The following is a 15703-nucleotide window of genomic DNA, read 5'->3' on the forward strand; positions in this document are numbered from 1 at the left end:
GAGGGCCGAACGTATGGCTTGACGGTGCAGTGCCATCCTTTCCTTAAATTGTCGGATGGTCTTACCCACATACATTAAGCCACATGGACATTTAATGTAGTAGATGACAAAAGAGCTTTGACAGGTTAAGACATGCTTGATATTAATTTTAGATCCAGAATGTGGATGAGTAAAGAAAGAACCACATTCCATTGAACGACATGTAGTGCAACCTAGGCACTTGTAGCAGCAAGGCCGTCGTGTTAGAAAAGTTCTAGGAACAGATGTATCCATATGTGAAATGTCATTCTTGACGAGTATGTCACGAAGATTACGGTTCCGCCTGTAGCTTGGCATCAGCTTACAATCTTGAAGAGATTTTAAATCCGGATCTGCCGTGATTATGGGCCACAATTTTTTGCCATTTTCCATAATCTTATGGTTGAGAGGATGAAATTCCTGGACAAATGGTATTCTTTTATCCCGTGTCTCAGCAGAAGTTTTAGGAACAAGAGAATCCTCTCGTTGAGTGGTTAACACCTGGTGTTTGGTATCCATCAAACGGGTGATATCATACGCTCTGGAGACAAACTGTTGGATCATCAGATCTATTCGTTGTTCTGCTTTAGCAGGCGTGTCACAAGTGCGGATTGCACGAAGGAATTGGGATTTAGGAAGACTCTGGGATACAAAGCCAGGATGTTGGCTGTCAGCCCTCAATATGGTGTTTCGATCAGTAGGTTTCTTATATAGATCGGTGGTGAGTTTCCCATCCTGTATAGTGACTTCCACATCAAGGAATTGTACCTGTTTGTCACTGATGGAATAGGTGAAATGTATATTGTCATCCAAGGTGTTAGCATGGTCCATTGCGGTCTGAAAAGCTTGGCAGGTACTGGTCCAAATGATGAATAAGTCATCTATATACCTGGTGAGGTATAGGATATGAGGCCGCATCATGGGGTTTAACAAGAAAAGGTTGTGGTCAATGTCAAACATAAAGTGCCGGATCTTCTTCACTCTGCTATTTACCACTATATTTTGGCACCGAGGCACCTATATTGTTCATTCGGATCCTAAGGAGTGCCAGTCCTTGCAATACAATATATATATATATATATATATATATAAAATATTTTCTTATGACCGGCACTCCATTTCCATATTAGAGATACCTGGGTGCCCTCCCACGCTCCAAACAAAAGTCCAATGTATATAGGCAAAAACGGGCGGCACTCCATGGGTTTAAAATAACTTCACAGCTACCCAAGCTTGTAGATATCAACGTTTCAGACACCTTTAATTCGTGTAGTTCGTCAGGATCAAAATAAACTATTAACACTTCTATTTTTGAAAGCAATCTTACTTTGCAGAATTTTTTTTACACCTGCCTAAAACTTGTGCACAGTACTGTGTATACATATATATATATATATATATTAGTGATGTGCACCGGATCGATTAAAGGACCGTTTTACTTATTTTTCTATAAGAAGCCTGGTGAGTGCCGCGTATTTGCCTACACTACAATAGCTCCAAGGAGCTTAAGATGGCACCGCAGCAATTATAACATTATCCAGAAGGATGTGCACCGGAAATTTTTCGGGTTTTGGGTTTTGGTTTTGGATTCGGTTCAGCGGCCGTGTTTTGGATTCGGACGCGTTTTGGCAAAACCTCCCTGAATTTTTTTTTTCGGATTCCGGTGTGCTTTGGATTCGGGTTTTTTTTTTACAATAACCCCTCAAAAACAGCTTAAATCATAGAATTTGGGGGTCATTTTGATCCCATAGTATTATTAACCTCGATAACCATAATTTCCACTCATTTCCAGTCTATTCTGAACACCTCACAAATTTATTTTTAGTCCTAAAATTTGCACCGAGGTCGCTGGATGGCTAAGCTAAGCGACCCAAGTGGCCGACACAAACACCTGGCCCATCTAGGAGTGGCACTGCAGTGTCAGACAGGATGGCACTTAAACAAATAGTCCCCAAACAGCAAATGATGCAAAGAAAAAAAGAGGTTCAATGAGGTAGTTGTGTGACTAAGCTAAGCGACCCAAGTGGCCGACACAAACACCTGGCCCATCTAGCAGTGGCAATGCAGTGTCAGACAGGATGGCACTTAAAAAAATAGTCCCCAAATAGCACGTGATGCAAAGAAAAAAAGAGGTGCAATGAGGTAGCTGTGTGACTAAGCTAAGTGACCCAAGTGGCCGACACAAATACCTGGCCCATCTAGGAGTGGCACTGCAGTTTTCTAGCGAGAGGATGAGTGCTTCCATCCTCATGTGAATCTGAACCACTAGCCATGAACATAGGCCAGGGCCTCAGCCGTTCCTTGCCACTCCGTGTCGTAAATGGCATATTGGAAAGTTTACACTTCTCATCAGACGCTTTTAATTTTGATTTTTGGGTCATTTTACTGAACTTTTGTAGTATACTTGACGATATAGAGGTAGTGCAGTGGACTACTGTACCGTACTGCTATATATATACTGGTGGTCACAGCAACATTCTGCACTGTCCCCTCCTACTATATACTGCACACAACTAAAATGCAGCACAGGTATGGATGGATAGTATACTTGACGACAAAGAGGTAGGTAGAGCAGTGGACTACTGTACCGTACTGCTATATATTTACTGGTGGTCACAGCAACATTCTGCACTGTCCCATCCTACTATATACTGCGCACAACTAAAATGCAGCACAGGTATGGATGGATAGTATACTTGACGACACAGAGGTAGGTAGAGCAGTGGACTAATGTACTGTACTGCTATATATTATATACTGGTGGTCAGCAAAATTGTGCACTGTCCTCCTACTATATATACTGCGCACAACTAAAATGCACCACAGGTATGGATGGATAGTATACTTGACGACACAGAGGTAGGTAGAGCAGTGGACTACTGTACCGTACTGCTATATATTATATACTGGTGGTCAGCAAAATTCTGCACTGTCCTCCTACTATATATACTGCGCACAACTAAAATGCACCACAGGTATGGATGGATAGTATACTTGACGACACAGAGGTAGGTAGAGCAGTGGCCTACTGTACCATACTGTTATATATTATATACTGGTGGTCAGCAAAATTCTGCACTGTCCTCCTACTATATATACTGCGCACAACTAAAATGCACCACAGGTATGGATGGATAGCAAACTTGACGACACAGAGGTGAGTAGAGCAGTGGACTACTGTACCGTACTGCTATATATATACTGGTGGACACAGCAAAATTCTACACTGTCCCCTCCTACTATATACTGCGCACAAATAAAATGCAGCACAGGAATGGATGGATAGTATACTTGATGACACAGAGGTAGGTAGAGCAGTGGACTACTGTACTGTACTGCTATATATTATATACTGGTGGTCAGAAAATTTCTGCACTGTCCTCCTACTATATATACTGCGCACAACTAAAATGCACCACAGGTATGGATGGATAGTATTATTGACGACACAGAGGTAGGTAGAGCAGTGGCCTACTGTACCGTACTGCTATATATTATATACTGGTGGTCAGCAAAATTCTGCACTGTCCTCCTACTATATATACTGCGCACAACTAAAATGCACCACAGGTATGGATGGATAGTATACTTGATGACACAGAGGTAGGTAGAGCAGTGGCCTACTGTACCGTACTGCTATATATTATATACTGGTGGTCAGCAAAATTCTGCACTGTCCTCCTACTATATATACTGCGCACAACTAAAATGCACCACAGGTATGGATGGATAGTATACTTGATGACACAGAGGTAGGTAGAGCAGTGGACTACTGTACCGTACTGTTATATATATACTGGTGGTCACAGCAACATTCTGCACAGTCCCCTCCTACTATATACTGTGCCCAACTAAAATGCAGCACAGGTATGGATGGATAGTATACTTGACGACACAGAGGTAGGTAGAGCGGTGGACTACTGTACTGTACTGCTATATATATATACTGTTGGTCACAGCAACATTCTGCACTGTCCCCTCCTACTATATACTGCGCACAACTAAAATGCAGCACAGGTATGGATGGATAGTATACTTGATGACACAGAGGTAGGTAGAGTAGTGGACTACTGTACCGTACTGCTATATATTATATACTGGTGGTCAGCAAAATTGTGCACTGTCCTCCTACTATATATACTGCGCACAACTAAAATGCACCACAGGTATGGATGGATAGTATACTTGACAACACAGAGGTAGGTAGAGCAGTGGACTACTGTACCGTACTGCTATATATTATATACTGGTGGTCAGCAAAATTCTGCACTGTCCTCCTACTATATATACTGCGCACAACTAAAATGCACCACAGGTATGGATGGATAGTATACTTGACAACACAGAGGTAGGTAGAGCAGTGGCCTACTGTACCGTACTGTTATATATTATATACTGGTTGTCATCAAAATTCTGCACTGTCCTCCTACTATATATACTGCGCACAACTAAAATGCACCACAGGTATGGATGGATAGTAAACTTGACGACACAGAGGTAGGTAGAGCAATGGACTACTATACTGTACTGCTATATATTATATACTGGTGGTCAGCAACATTCTCCACTGTCCTCCTACTATATACACTGCGCACAACTAAAATGCACCACAGGTATGGGTGGATAGTATACTTGACGACACAGAGGTAGGTAGAGCAGTGGCCTACTGTACCATACTGCTATATATTATATACTGGTGGTCAGCAGAATTCTGCACTGTCCTCCTACTATATACTGCGCACAACAAAATGCACCACAGGTATTGATGGATAGTATACTTGACGACACAGAGGTAGGTAGAGCAGTGGACTACTGTACCGTACTGCTATATATTTACTGGTGGTCACAGCAACATTCTGCACTGTCCCCTCCTACTATATACTGCGCACAACTGAAATGCAGCACAGGTATGGATGGATAGTATACTTGACGACACAGAGGTAGATAGAGCAGTGGACTTCTGTACCGTACTGCTATATATTATATACTGGTGGTCAGCAAAATTCTGCACTGTCCTCCTACTATATACTGCGCACAACTAAAATGCACCACAGGTATGGATGGATAGTATACTTGACGAAACTGAGGTAGGTAGAGCAGTGGACTACTGTACCGTACTGCTATATATTATATACTGGTGGTCAGCAAAATTATGCACTGTCCTCCTACTATATATACTGCGCACAACTAAAATACACCACAGGTATGGAAGGATAGTATACTTGATGACACAGAGGTAGGTAGAGCAGTGGACTACTGTACCGTACTGCTATATAATACTGGTGGTCACTGGTCAGCAAAATTCTGCTCTGTCCTCCTACTATATACTACAATGCAGCACAGATATGGAGCGTTTTTCAGGCAGAGAGCGTAGATATTTTCAGCACACTGAGCACAGATATTTGCACGCACACTGAGCACAGATATTTGCAGCTCACTGAGCACAGATATTTGCAGCTCACTGAGCACAGATATTTGCAGCACACTGAACACAGAACCTGAGAGAACGCTGCACGTCCTCTTCCTATCATCTCCAATGCACGAGTGAAAATGGCTGTGACGCGCGGCTCCTAATATAGAATACGAATCTCGCGATAATCCGACAGCGGGATGATGACGTTCGGGCGCGCTCGGGTTAACCGAGCAAGGCGGGAGGATCCGAGTCTGCCTCGGAAACGTGTAAAATGGGTGAAGTTCGGGGGGGTTTGGATTCCGAGGAACCGAACCCGCTCATCACTAATATATATATACATATATATATATATATATATATATATATATATATATACATATATATATATATATATATATATATTAGAGATGTGCGGCGGGCACTTTACGTGTTTTGTGCTTTGGTTTTGGTTCTAATTCCACTTTCATGTTTTGGTTTTGGCTTGGTTTTGACAAAACCACCCTTTCGTATTTTGTTTTTGTTTTTGGATCTGGATGATTTTTGGAAAAAAAACATAAAAACAGCTAAGATCACATAATTTGGGGGTAATTTTGCTCCTATGGTATTATTAACCTTAATATCATTCATTTCCACTAATTTCCAGTCTATTCTGAACACCTCACACCTCACAATATTGTTTTTAGGCCTAAAAGTTGCACCAAGTTGGCTGTATGACTAAGCTAAGCGACACAAGTGTGCGGCAAAAACACCTGGCCCATCTCGGCACTGCAGCTGCAGACAAAATGGCAATATTCAAAAACTAGTCCCCAAACAGCACATGATGCAAAGAAGATAAAGAGGTGCAATTAGGTAGCTGGATGGCCAAGCTAAGCGACACAAGTGTGCGGCACAAACACCTGGCCCATCTAGGAGTGGCACTGCAGTTACACACAGGATGGCAGATTTAAAAAATTGGCCCCAAACAGCACATGATGCAAAGAAGAAAAAGAGGCGCAATGAGGTAGCTGTATGACTAAGCTAAGCAACACAAGTGTGCGGCACAAACACCTGGCCCATCTAGGAGTGTCACTACAGTGTCAGACAGGATGGCCCTTAAAAAAACTAGTCCCCAAACAGCACATGACGCAAAGAAGAAAAAGAGGTGCAAGATGGAATTGTCCTTAGGCCCTCCCACCCACCCTTATATTGCATAAACAGGACATGCACACTTTAACAAACCAATCATTTCGGCGACAGGGTCTGCCACATGACTGTGGCTGAAATGACTGGTTTGTTTGGGCCCCAACCAAAAAAGAAGCAATCAATCTCTCCTTGCACAAACTGGCTCTACAGAGGCAAGTTGTCGACCTCATCATCATCCTCCGATTCCTCACCCCTTTCACTGTGTACATCCTCCTCACTGAGTATTAATTCGGAATCCACCATCAAAGTTCCCTGTGTACTTTCTGGAGGCAATTGCTGTTAACGGTCTTCCCGGAGGAATTTATAATTCATTTTGATGAACATCATCTTCTCCACATTTAGAGGAAGTAACCTCCTAGGCCGATCGCTGACAAGGTTACCGGCTGCACTAAACACTCTTTCGGAGTACACACTGGAGGGGGGGCAACTTAGGTAAAATAAAGCCAGTTTGTGCAAGGGCCTCCAAATTGCCTCTTTTTCCTGCCAGTATACATATGGACTGTCTGACATGCCTACTTGGATGCTGTCACTCATATAATCCTCCACCATTCTTTGAATGGTGACAGAATCATATGCAGTGACAGTAGACATGTCAGTAATTGTTGGCAGGTCCTTCAGTCCGGACCAGATGTCAGATTTTGCTCCTGACTGCCCTGCATCACCGCCAGCGGGTGGATTAGGAAATGTTATCCTTTTCCTTGCAGCCCCAGTGGTGGGAGAAATTGAAGGAGGAGCTGTTGACAGGTCACGTTCCGCTTAGAGTTGACAATTTTCTAACCAGCAGATCTTTACACCTCTGCACACTTGTGTCTGTTGGAAAGAGAGATACAACGTAGGCTTTAAAACAAGGATCGAACACGATGGCCAAAATGTAGTGCTCTGATTTCAACAGATTGACCACCCTTGACTCCTGGCAAAGTTAATGAAGGGATCCATCCACAGGTCCCACATACTTGTGGAATCGCTCCGTTTTAGCTCCTCCTTCAATTTATCCAGCTGCTTCTGCAAAAGCCTGATGAGGGGAATGACCTGACTCAAGCTGGCAGTGTCTGAACTGACTTCATGTCTGGCTAGTTCGAAGGGTTGGAGAACCTTACACTAGACGGAAATCATTCTCCACTGTGCTTGAGTCAGGTGCATTACCCCTCCTTTGCCTATATTGTATGTGGATGTATAGGCTTGAATGTCCTTTTGCTGCTCCTCCATCCCCTGAAGCATATAGAGTGTTGAATTCCACCTTGTTACCACCTCTTGCTTCAGTTGATGGCGGGGCAGGTTCAGGAGTGTTTGCTGGCGCTCCAGTCTTTGGCACGCAGTGGCTGAATGCCGAAAGTGGCCCGCAATTTTTCGGGCCACCGACAGCATCTCCTGCACACCTCTGTTATTTTTCAAAAAATTCTGCACTATCAAATTAATTGTATGTTCAAAACATGGGACGTGCTGGAATTTGCCCAGATGTAATGCACGCACAATATTGGTGGCGTTGTCCGATATCACAAATCCCCAGGAGAGTCCAATTGGGGTAAGCCATTCTGCGATGATGTCCCTCAGTTTCCGTAAGAGGTTGTCAGCTGTGTGCCTCTTATGGAAAGCGGTGATACACAGCGGAGCCTGCCTAGGAACAAGTTGGCGTTTGTGAGATGCTGCTACTGGTGCCGCTGCTGTTGTTACTGCGGGAGGCCATACATCTACCCAGTAGACAGTCATATAGTCCTTAGTCTGCCCTTTTCCACTTGTCCACATGTCCGTGGTTAAGTGGACACTGGACACAACCGCATTTTGTAGGACACTGGTGACTCTTTTTCTGACGTCTATGTACATTCTTGGTATCGCCTGCCTAGAGAAGTGGACCTAGATGGGATTTGATACCAAGGACACAGTATCTCCATCAATTCTCTAAGTCCCACTGAACTAATGGTGGACACCGGACGCACCTCTAACACCAACATAACTGTCAAGGCCTCAGTTATCCACTTTGCAAAAGGATGACTGCTGTCATATTTAATCTTCCTCACAAAGGACTGTTGGACAGTCAGTTGCTTACTGGAAGTAGTACAAGTGGTCTTCCGACTTCCCCTCTGGGATGACAATCGACTCCCAGCAGCAACAACAGTAGTGGCAGCAACAGCAGGCGTACCACTCAAGGATCCTATGGAGGAATCACGTTTAGGAGAGGACTCCTCAGTCTTGACAGTGACATGGCCTGCAGGACTATGGACGTTCCTGACTGAGGAGGAAGTTGACGTTGAGGGAGTTGGTGATTTGGCTTGCAGGAGCTTGGGTACAGGAGGAAGAAGGAATTTAGGTTCAGTGGACTGCTTACGCTCTTCCCCAAAGTTTCACAACTTGATACTGACTTCTGATGATTGTGCAGCAGGTGACGTATAAGGGAGGATGTTCCTAGGTGGTTAACATCCTTAGCCCTACTTATTACAGATTGACAGAGGCAACAGATGGCTTGACACCTGTTGTCCGGATTTGTGGAGAAATAATTCCACACCGAAGAGGTGGCTTTTTTGGTAATTTGCCCATGCATCACAATGGGCTTCTTCGTCCCAAGGACAACAGGTGTTTCCCCCGATGCCTGATTTAAACAAACCACATCACCATCAGAATCCTCATCGTCAACTTCCTCCTCAGCGACAGCAACACCCATATCCTCATCCTGGTGTACTTCAACAGTGACATCTTCAATTTGAATATCAGGATCTGGACTGTGGGTGCTCCTTCCAGCACTTGCAGGGGGCGTGCAAATGGTGGAAGGAGTCAACTCTTCCCATCCAGTGTTGGGAAGGTCAGGTATCGCAACTGCTGACACACTTGGACTCTCCTTGGGGATTTGTGATACTATCTCACAGCGTATAGTTTATTTCTGTGCTCTTTCCAGCTTAACTCTTTAAAATTTTCTAGCGGGAGGATGAGGGCTTCCATCGTCATGTGAAGCTGAACCACTAGCCATGAACATAGGCCAGGGCCTCAGCCGTTCCTTGCCACTCCGTGTCGTAAATGGCATATTGGCAAGTTTACGTTTCTCCTCAGACCATTTCAATTTCTTTTTTTGGTTCTTTTTACTGAACTTTGGCTTTTTGGATTCTACATGCCCCTCGACTATCACATTGGGCATCGGCCTTGGCAGACAACGTTGATGGCATTTCATCGTCTATGTCATGGCTAGTGGCAGCAGCTTCAGCACTAGGAGGAAGTGGTTCTTCTTGATCTTTCCCTATTTTATCCTCAAAATTTTTGTTCATATATTATATACTGGTGGTCAGCAAACTGTGCAAAACTGAAATGCACCACAGGTATGGATGGATAGTATACTTGACGACACAGAGGTAGGTAGAGCAGTGGCCTACTGTACCGTACTGCTATATATTATATACTGGTGGTCAGCAAACTGTGCAAAACTGAAATGCACCACAGGTATGAATGGATAGTATACTTGACGACACAGAGGTAGGTAGAGCAGTGGCCTACTGTACCGTACTGCTATATATTATATACTGGTGGTCAGCAAACTGTGCAAAACTGAAATGCACCACAGGTATGGATGGATAGTATACTTGACGACACAGAGGTAGGTAGAGCAGTGGCCTACTGTACCGTACTGCTATATATTATATACTGGTGGTCAGCAATCTGTGCAAAACTGAAATGCACCACAGGTATGGATGGATAGTATACTTGACGACACAGAGGTAGGTAGAGCAGTGGCCTTCTGTACCGTACTCCTATATATTATATACTGGTGGTCAGCAAAATTATGCACTGTACTCCTACTATATACTACAATGCAGCACAGATATGGAGCGTTTTTCAGGCAGAGAACGTATAATACTGGTGGTCACTGGTCAGCAAAACTCTGCACTGTACTCCTCCTATATAATACTGCTGGTCCCCAGTCCCCACAATAAAGCAGTGTGAGCACAGATATATGCAGCACACTGAGCACAGATATGGAGCGTTTTTCAGGCAGAGAACATATAATACTGGTGGTCACTGGTCAGCAAAACTCTGCACTGTACTCCTCCTATATAATACTGCTGGTCCCCAGTCCCCACAATAAAGCAGTGTGAGCACAGATATATGCAGCACAATGAGCACTGATATGGAGCGTTTTTCAGGCAGAGAACGTATAATACTGGTGGTCACTGGTCAGCAAAACTCTGCACTGTACTCCTCCTATATAATACTGCTGGTCCCCAGTCCCCACAATAAAGCAGTGTGAGCACAGATATATGCAGCACACTGAGCACAGATATGGAGCGTTTTTCAGGCAGAGAACGTATAATACTGGTGGTCACTGGTCAGCAAAACTCTGCACTGTACTCCTCCTATATAATACTGCTGGTCCCCAGTCCCCACAATAAAGCAGTGTGAGCACAGATATATGCAGCACACTGAGCACAGATATGGAGCGTTTTTCAGGCAGAGAACGTATAATACTGGTGGTCACTGGTCAGCAAAACTCTGCACTGTACTCCTCCTATATAATACTGCTGGTCCCCAGTCCCCACAATAAAGCAGTGTGAGCACAGATATATGCAGCACAATGAGCACTGATATGGAGCGTTTTTCAGGCAGAGAACGTATAATACTGGTGGTCACTGGTCAGCAAAACTCTGCACTGTACTCCTCCTATATAATACTGCTGGTCCCCAGTCCCCACAATAAAGCAGTGTGAGCACAGATATATGCAGCACACTGAGCACAGATATGGAGCATTTTTCAGGCAGACAACGTATACTGGTGGTCACTAGTCAGCAAAACTCTGCACTGTACTCCTCCTATGTAATACTGCTGGTCCCCAGTCCCCACAATAAAGCAGTGGTCGGGCCTGAGCTGACTTTGTGGGGTCCAAGCCCTGGACTTATGCTTAGTTAGGGACCTCCAGTAATAGAGCAGCCGTGAAGTGGCCTGGAGGCTTATCATATCTTTTGCAAAACATATGTAACGAAGAGCTCTAAATTTTCTATAATTACATAGTGTATATAGTTCTTCTTACTAACAGCCAGCAGAGTGCGTGGGAAAAATCCCTTTTGTATTTCTTGTCTAGAGTAACCCCCTCCCGCAGCACCTGGGGATTGTTACCAGCTTGATTAGAGCAGTTTTCCACTATTTATTGCAGTTCAATTAGGCATAGATGGAGCCAGCATTAGGAGGGCATGCTGGGTCCTGTGGTGCCATTTGGAGGATACAGGGGTGCCTCCAGGTAAACTAGCTCTCAATCTGGATATGTTTTGTATGTGCCATTATCATGTGGCCATACATTAAGCAATTGTATGACCCATAGTGGATGTTATTATTATTATTATTATGCTGTGCATGGGTTTGGGGAGTGGTACCCCCCAGGTCTGGTGGGGCTGGGCCGCCTTGGGGTAGCATGCCATATTATTTATTTAGCACTTATGTAACACTCCTATTTTTTCACTAATATTACTCTTTTGAGTATTTTATTAACACCCTTATTTTTGTAGCACTTTCTAACCCATAGCTTCTGCTTCTTTCTTAACACATATTAACACTTTAGTATTTCAATGGTGTGCTGCCCTAGGGTGGTCGGGCCTGAGCCGACTTTGTGGGGTCCAAGCCCTGGACTTATGCTTAGTTAGGGACCTCCAGTAATAGACCAGCCGTGAAGTGGCCTGGAGGCTTATCATATCTTTTGCAAAACATATGTAACGAAGAGCTCTAAATTTTCTATTATTACATAGTGTATATAGTTCTTCTTACTAACAGCCAGCAGAGTGCGTGGGAAAAATCCCTTTTGTATTTCTTGTCTAGAGTAACCCCCTCCCACAGCACCTGGGGATTGTTACCAGCTTGATTTGAGCACAGATATATGCAGCACACTGAGCACAGATATGGAGCGTTTTTCAGGCAGACAACGTATAATACTGGTGGTCACTGGTCAGCAAAACTCTGCACTGTACTCCTCCTATAATACTGCTGGTCCCCATAATAAAGATATTTGCACTGCAGCCCCCTGAAACAAAGTGAGATGACGCCAGCCATGTCCTCTCGCTATCATTTCCAATGCACGAGTGAAAAATGGCGGCGACGCGCGGCTCCTTATATAGAATCTGAATCTCGCGAGAATCCGACAGCGGGATGATGACATTCGGGCGTGCTCTGGTTAACCGAGCCATACGGGAGAATCCGAGTATGCCTCGGACCCGTGTAAAATGGGTGAAGTTCGGGGGGGTTCGGATTCCGAGGAACCGAACCCGCTCATCACAAATTTTTACACAATGCCAGATACACAATTGCCCCACAGTGCCAGATACACAATTGCCCCACAGTGCCAGATACACAGTGCCCCACAGTGTCAGATCCACAGTGCCAGATACAGTGCCCCACAGTACCAGATACATATTGCCCCACAGTGCCAGATACACAGTGCCCCACAGTGCCAGAAACATACGGCAAACAGTACCAGATACAAGACCCCCCCCCCCCTCCCGCTGGCTGCTGCTTACTTCAAACAGGATCCCCTGTCACCGCTGTCGCTGGCCTCTGCTATGTGAGGGGAGTAGAGGGCAGCACAGTGCCTCTCCTGTCCCTCAACGCTCCATGAAGTCCGGTCTCCGGCGGCGGCTATCTTAAATGTGGCGCCGGTTCATTAGCCAATCAGAGCTTGCGGACCAGCAGCCAATCAGGAGCCGGTCTGCAAGCTCTGATTGGCTAACGCCGCCGGAGACCAGACAGTCACACACTGAGCAGTGAGCACATTGAGGGGCTGGAGAGACGCTGCGCTCTCCTCCCCTCACATTGCAGCGGGACGGGGCAGAGCAATAGCGGGGGCGGGTGGGCATGATGCCCTGGCCGCCAGCAGCACCCCCTCTGCTGGGCTTGCCAAGGCGCCCAGGGCAAGTGCCCTGCTCGACCCCCCTTAGTTATGCCTCTGCTGACACCTAAGGAGCTATGTGATAACTCTTAGCTGTGGTAAGGGTTCCAGTGACACAGACTTTGTTTCTGTGCAAAATAGACAAATACAAGTGCTATGAGATCCATAAACAAATGTTAATTACATTCTAAACAACTACAGTGGAGATAATATCATAACATTTTTATCTATTTTCACTTAAAAACCAGTATCAATAAAGAAAAACTGATGAAACAGTGCTGGATGTGATCTGCGGTACAGAATCTGACCTGCTTCCTAGGACTTGACCAACGACTGGCCTGCAGAGTCCTGAGAGCCGCCGCACATGACTGTACCTAAAAAAAAATCAGCCCCAAAGTCCTGGAACAGCAGCAGGATTATTGCAAAATGTGCTTCATACAAACATCTATTCCCTCAGTGGTTCCCAAACTGTGTTGTCTGAGTTGATGGTCTAGGACCAATTCAAATTATTTATGGTCAATATAATAGGCAAAACCAGTGCTAAGCCTTACTGAAGCAGCCCCTATAGCAGAGGTGGGGAACCTTTTTTCTACCAAGGGCCATTTGGATATTTATAAAATCCTTTGGGGCCCATACAAAAATTATCAACTTAAAAATTAGCCTGCCTCCAGTAATTATGCCCCCAGTCAGTAGTTATGCTCCCAGTAGATATGCCCCAGTAGTTATGCCTCCAGTACATGTGCACCCAGTAGATATGCGCCAGTACATATGACCCCAGTCAGTTGTTATGCCCTAGTACATATGCCCCAGTAGATATACCCACAGTCAGTTGTTATGCCCCTAGTCAGTTGTTGTACCCCAGTACATATGTCCCCAATCAGTTGTTATGCCCCATTAGATATGCCCCCAGTCAGTTATTATGCCCCATTAGATATGCCCCCAGTCACTTGTTATTCCCCATTAGATGTGCCCCCTCTAGTAGCGCCGCTTAAACAAAAAAACACACATTAAAAAAAAAACAACACAATACTCACCAGCCCCTTTCCTACTTCCGGACCGCTGCACACCACCTGGCAGTCCGCTCCTCGGAACTATGGGAGAGATGTCATGACGTCTCTCTCATAGTGCACAGACGCACACTGTCAGAGCCCTGAGCTCCGGCTTTCGACTGCCACTGAGGGAAAGGAGCCCAACATCTCCCTCGGTTAGGTGAGCCTGGCCGGGCCGGATCAATTGGATTTGCAGGCCTTATACTGGAGTGTCGGACTGGGGCATGAAAGGCCCACCAGGGGAATGCTGTTGTAGGGGCCCATGCTTAAGGGTATGGCCAGACTCCAGTGGGAAAGTAGCCAACCACCACAGAGGTTTGGCTAACCATTACAGAGTACATGTTCTGTGCCCCTTGGTAAATGTACAATAAACCATATTCTTGTGAAGTATAATGTAACATAAGTATAATGCATAATTTAAGTGCACTAGGATAGAGTCTGGAACCTGATCCCTAGAGGAGGAGGAGGGGGGCCCACAGGCAGTGGGGCCCACCGGTGGTTTCCCCTGTTCCCCTGTGGGCCAGCCCGACCCTGCCTTACTGCACCTCCTAAATCTGAACTTTGAGCTTTTTATCTCTAGACCTATCATTCGCCATTATGGTGTTCCACTACAATGCCCATGCTGATTCATAGAATCTTGACAAGGTGACCAACGTTTCGGGGTTGTCAACCCCTTTGAAACAACCCCGAAACATTGGTCACCTTGTCATGATTCTCTGAATACAAACACTGTTATTGAAAAGTCTCTGAGTGCCGCAGTTCTTCTTCATTATATATATATATTGTGACAAGAACACTGGAATAGTGTTTGAGGGCAGGTATGTTTGTCCCAGGTTCTTGTCTTACATGTATTAGGAAAATGTTTTGTTTTGTCAGAACCTTTTCAGTTTATTGGAAAAGCTGGATAAGGACCCTGAAAGAGAGATAGGGCAAGTTCCAGACATTGGGCCCAGTTTGGGTCTTTGTCCTCACAGAGGGCTAATCAGGGTTTCAGCTGTGTAAGTGGGTTATAGGGCTGCTAGCCTGATTAGTGTGTGCAGACTGCCTGGGAAGACTGCAGGATCTCTGTAAGAGAAATACGCTTCCTAACACAAGTGAGCCATACAGTGTTGGTTGGAAAACTTTGTGTTTTTGTTTAGAGACAGTTAGGAACGTCTTATGTTTAGTTAGTGCCGGACAGGCAAGGTATTTTCT

Source organism: Pseudophryne corroboree, chromosome 1 (assembly GCF_028390025.1).
Source record: "Pseudophryne corroboree isolate aPseCor3 chromosome 1, aPseCor3.hap2, whole genome shotgun sequence".
Classification (NCBI taxonomy): domain Eukaryota; kingdom Metazoa; phylum Chordata; class Amphibia; order Anura; family Myobatrachidae; genus Pseudophryne; species Pseudophryne corroboree.